We start from the raw sequence: 6000 nt of genomic DNA, 5'->3' as shown, positions 1-6000 counted from the left end.
GGAAAATACAAAATAATCATTACTTTGTGCAGTTCAGGAACAAGGAAGTACCCACAGAAATTATCCAGCAGGAGGTCTAAGAGACAAAGACATTTTTCACAACAAATTGTTAAATGGAGGAACCCACTGCGACAGGCTGTTGTGGAGGCTAATAAATAAATCATCTCACAAGGAGCCAGGGAGAGTGATGGGGGATGGATCCCAGAGCCGTCACTGGTCTCAGGAGGAGCTCTGCACTCTGGGGATTTCTAAAGGAATGACAAGAGCGCAAAAGGCCCAGGAAGACCCCCTGGACAGTCCTGACTCTGAGGATACACAAACCACCCACTGCATCTTCTTGTCTCCCCATCCTGCCACCAGCTCAGCAGCCTTGTTATCTCTGCAACCACCTCCACACTCTCCAATAAACCCCACCCTGCTTCTTCCTTCCCCTTCTGAGACCTGCTGTGTGCACCCAAAGCCTCTTCCCTATGCTGCAGCCCCTGTCTGCTGGATGCTGTGCCCACTCCATCCTTTCAAAGTTTGCCGACATTCCATGCAGGGGTGCAGACACTCCTTTCCACTGTCCCTATTGATCTGACTGCAGCAGGAGGAGAAGTGGGACACCTTGCCGCCCTTTAAAGGAAAACAGCACACCACTTGCCTGTCAAGCTTTCACAAGACAACTCCACTTGCACACTGTTTCTCCATACAAGCTTTACTCAACCGGCTGGAGGCAGGATACTAAGCTACTTGGATTTTTATCATGCCTGTTTTGCTGTCTGTGGGTCTCTGACATTTCTCAGCATCACATGAGGCTGCTGCAGGAGTTTACATCCGTGCCATTTCCAGTGGGTTGCCCTTCCCCTGCTTCATTCCCACAGCAGTTCCCAAATGGCCATGATTCTCTGCAGCAGGAGGGAGAGGATGTAACTCATGGTCCCCCCTTGGTTTTGTCCATCTGATGCAGGAATCATCTGCCAGGCACCTCAAGTGTGCTTGCTTCGACTTCCAGATGGAATCAATGGCTGTGCTGAAAGGCCACAATCTGCAGGTTTTCCTTAGTTTTCTTGTGTCATCGCTGCTTGTGTTTAAGATTAGCAGATCAGAGAGAGCAGAAAAAGGCTATTGAAGCAACAACAGCACATGCCTGTGTAAGGTAAGAGATTTCATTTTTGTTCCAAAACATAAATAATTTTAACAAGCTGTTAGTGAAAAAGAGACAGTGGCGAGTCAAAGGTGAAGGGGAATTTAAGAAGCACCTGTAGCAGCTATGACTCTCTGTGTTATTTATGCTGTTTTCTTATGTGGATTCATGCCCATGTATCCCTCACTAGCAACTTAGAGGCTAACACCTACTGGCCTACTTCAAATACACTTGCCATGGCAGCATAGATCAGAAAACGCTTGAAAACCAGGCAGATAAAAAAATTACACTGGCTTTGGAGTGTGAGCCAGGCTAAAGAAGTTGGGTCACATCAGCCTGGGAGGTCTCAGGGGAGGCAGAAGGACCAGAGATTCATCACAAAACTGTAAAAGTCTGCGAGGAGCCCTTGGGCTTTGTCTTTTGGCTGGCCACCATGCTCAGCAGAGGGGAGTAAGGACACTCAAGGAGAGAACAATTACACCTGATCATGACTTCTAGATCATGAGTGGGAAGGCTGCTCTGCCAAACATGCTTGGTGGTCAGTATTGGTTTTTGGCTTCACATTTCATAGCACAAGAGTTTGGTGATAATGCCACATTACAGCCTCAGAGAAACACTGACTCATAATAACAGTCAGAGGGTACAAAATGTCAAAATCCAATTGTAAGTATGGGGCAAAAGCAGGTTGTGTATTTTAAAATATTGTTTGGATTTATATTGCATTTAACCTGAACATTGATTTTTCTTGGACTGGTAGTTTCTTCTTTGATCCAAAATAATTGCAACAACCCTAGAATTATTACCCCTTCTGGTTTGTGTAGGGATGCTTTCACAGAGATTTTTTTTAAATCTGGAAATTATGTTGTCATTATTTTCTCAAATACCAACATTATTATCTAACAACTGTTTCTGTTTATCTTAATTAAAATTAGAAAAAAAAATGCCTGTTAAAGCTAGAGTTTGAAAACCTCTTGTTTTCAGAAAAGCAGCTAGCATTCCTTCCTATTTGTTCAGGCAATATTTATACCACGATCTCAAATACTCATCACTAGGAAAAGTACAGCTAACCACAAGAATGGCATAACCCAGAGAAAGCGCTTGAAAACTAAAGCTGGCCAATGAAACCACGTCTTTAAAATCACTCATTGAACTTCCTGGTGAAATACTGGTTTTCTGAGTTTCATCAATGTTTTTTTTCAGCATACTTCAAGAACAGATCATAAGTATCTGTAAGGTGTTCATTCATCTGAAATCACTCTCAGAATAATTCCTGTGGAAAATTCTTGCTTGTACCTTGTTTGTGAGCAGCTCACAGGGAAGCAATAAAATATTTGGCATTTTATACATTTTGATGAGGTAGAGAGACCATGTAATCTAGTTCTGATCCCTGTCTAAAACAGGCAAGCTCTCAGAATAATTCTGTCTTCTCATGAAAATGTAATTATCAGCTGACAACTCCCCTTCCTTAAGTACTCAGCCTGGGCAGACTGCAGAAATTACCTTATATTCCAGGCTTTAAAGATGAGCTGTAATAAATCCCTTTGTTTGTAGTCCAACAAATTTTAATAAAACCTCTTGTTTGTATTCTAACATGTTTCAATACCCTTGAGTAAAGGACATAATACCAAGGGACTGTTATGTTTATTGTCTGGCTGAGCTTCCCCGCCTGTCACCTTTCTGCGGGGACTGAACTGCCATCGTGTGGACACTGTGCCAGCTTGCACATTCCTATAAACACAATGAGCGAGAGAGACTTGGGATCCAAACAGATGAGCAGAGAGCTGGGAACCATTAGTTGGTGTGAAGCTAGAAGAATAATTTGAAAAATTGATGGGACGTAGGGTTAGCCAAAGCTCCTGCTCTCTTGCTTGTCTTTTCACAGCTATTTAGGTTTTAAAACATTTACTGATCTTTCTTGAGAGGTCCAGCATTATACAGGCTGTAAATGAGGACTGCAAGGAGGAGACACAGAACAGGCATCTCTTGGGCTGGAAAATGTCATCAGCAGCATACAGTTAGCCATAAGTTTGGGTATCCTGGGGCAATCTGAATTTACCAATAAAATACATTTCTATATATAGAGCTTTTAATTTTATTGTTTAATGTCTAATTTTAATGTTAAATGATTGGAAAATTCAGGACAGAAAATGTACATCCTTAAGTCTTCCTGTTGTGTGATTGCAGCTCAGCTTATTATTGATCTAACACAGTCTGAGAGTTCAGAGAAATTAATGTTTTGTTTGACTTTGAACTTGGGATATGAACACCGTGATGCTGGCAGAGTGTCATCTGGCTCAGAGCAACATCAGGAGAGGAATATAACCAGATTTCAAAGTATTCATTGCAGTACCCCTCCAAAATCCACCTAGTTCTTCTGATGGCCAAGTAAGAGTATCTGGTTTCCCTGGTTATTTTTACTGTTATTATGACAGCCAGTGTGAGAAGTAGTAAGGCAGATGAACTTATTTAGATTGAGACCATACAGATTTTTTTCCAAATATAGGAAAGACATTTACCTTAACCTCTCCCCCCTTAAACAGCCAGTGATTCCTTCTCTGTTACTAGTCATTTGCAATGTATAACTGCTGAGAGATAACTGCTGTTGTGTGCTTATAGTTACATTCATTCATACACCAGCTTAAAGGAAAAACAAAAGTGCATATTGTAATGTAAACATTTGGTTATTTTTCTTATATAAAGCAAACTGCAATATTATAACTACAAAATATGGACTTTATTTGAGTTACCAGCGCAATTCAATGCACTTACCCTATTTTCAATCCAATTATTAATAAAATGAAAATAACAATCATATTTCTGTTCAAAAGTAAGTATACAGATTTCCTCAGCATATATGTAAATATATATCTGGATATGAAATGTAAAGCAATAGGCCAATTCTGCTAATATTTATATAATTTATATTATTTATATAGCTAAATCCAGCAGTAAAAGTAAAGGGGAAAAAACCCAAGTGAATAGTCCAAACACTAGTGATATACTCACTGTGTTCAAACGCAGGTGCAAAAAAAGTAAAATGAAGCCATCATTTTTTCTCCCTATATTTTGGACCAGCTCCAAAGAGATTTTTGTTTCTGTATTATCAAGAAAGCAAATTATCGTCTTGCAATGGAAAGTTCCACCCTTAGGAAAAAATACTATTTAGATTTCACAAAGGCTTCTCCTACACTAACAAATTAAACAGAGTAATTCTTTGGTTATAAGGACAACTGGTACTGACTCCTGACCTAGCCCTGGGTGATCTGTGAGGGTGTAGGCTAGCCTCACCACAGGCATGCCATGAACTGCACCACTCATTGCCTTCTAGCACCAGGAAATGTTTCCTGTTGTCTCCAGTCCAGCCTGACAGATGTGGACAGGAAAACTCTCAGAAAAAGTAACTGCTCGTAATAAATGAGCTGCCCTAAACGCAGACCTTTTGCTACAGATTAAACTATGCTGGATACAAGAATCAACCGTACCTTCCAAAGCAAAATCTGCTGTGGGCTTAGATGTTACCACAACATTGCCAAATGTAGAGCTTTGCAGTGATTTTCATCCTGAAACAAGTTGTCCCCCAGCTCATACATACTGAGACTCACGAGGACCCTCTCAATCAATACAATTTTCCAGCATGGAATGAGCAAGTAATTGCAAGATGTTTGATAATAATGAAAACAGTTTTGTCATTGCCAGTAGCTAATGCTCCTGAGGAACAAACTCACTGATGTCAGTGCTTACTGCTGGCTGAACACTAGATACTTTTTTCTTCCTTAGAAATACCTTCCCTATTTACCACATTATTGTCAAAGAATGTTTGCCATTTACATCATAGCTGCTTTTCTGACTACATTAAAACATTGCTCAAGGCAGCTCTATAGCTGCACCTGTGCCCTAGGGTAAAGTCTAGACATGAAAAACTTGGGAAAGTCATGTACAAGGCAGCAATGTCTTGACATGTGTCAAATGGGTTTGAAGTCGCATTTGTTTACAGAGAAAAAACTAAATTCTTAAAACTTAAATTTGGAATGCAGGTATTAGTTATCAAATGATGCTTGCATCTCTTTTCATATTGAAAAGATGTGTGTTTGTGTCTGAAAGTATCTAAGGAGGCCAATGTATCTCACATGCCAGGCTCACCTTTGAAAGAGGTCTATTGGCATCTTTCTGAGAGGAAAAGTAGGCTTGGATATTAATCTGTTGTGACTGGTTTTCTCATCTGCATTTCTGAGTTTCTATGCTGACAATAACCAAACACTGCCGGGATGAGCTTACAGACAGTGGGATGGGTTTGTACTGGGTAGTCCCCATACAACCATATCAACACTAACAGGTTAATGAAGAGGCGGACTCTGCTCAGTGCATTCCTGGAAGTGTTTTGCTGGGTTTGGGCCATGGGCCAGCAGTGCCTGAGCTGCTTCCTTGGCCATACTGAGTCCTCTCACAAAGGTACCAACTGGTGAGAGGTGGGGGAGAGCCTGGTGGGGGGAGTGAAGGCTGGATAAACACCATGGCACCATGTGAAGTTGGGCCCACAGGCTCATCTCTGCACCTCAACATTGCCCACAGTGCCACCAATGAGCTTTCTGAACTTCAGTCATGGCCTTCGTGTCATTTAATTACAGGTCACTGTACTTAGTAATGTGATACACCCACCTCGTGCTATTCCTACCCTATTCCTACCCTTCTCCTTGACACGGAGAAGCTGGGCAGAGCTCAGGTTTCCTCTATACAGGGGATGCCCTCCCAGCATGCTCCATCCAGGGCTCTGTACCTAGAAGGGTTTTGCCAGCATTTGAGCAAGCATTCCTGCTGCGACACCCCACCTATTTCACTATCTCTCCACTGCTTTGGCAGCAAGCTCTAATGTTTTT

The sequence above is a fragment of the Phaenicophaeus curvirostris genome, chromosome 5 (assembly GCF_032191515.1).
Source record: "Phaenicophaeus curvirostris isolate KB17595 chromosome 5, BPBGC_Pcur_1.0, whole genome shotgun sequence".
Classification (NCBI taxonomy): Eukaryota; Metazoa; Chordata; class Aves; order Cuculiformes; family Cuculidae; genus Phaenicophaeus; species Phaenicophaeus curvirostris.
This window is presented reverse-complemented; position numbering follows the sequence as displayed.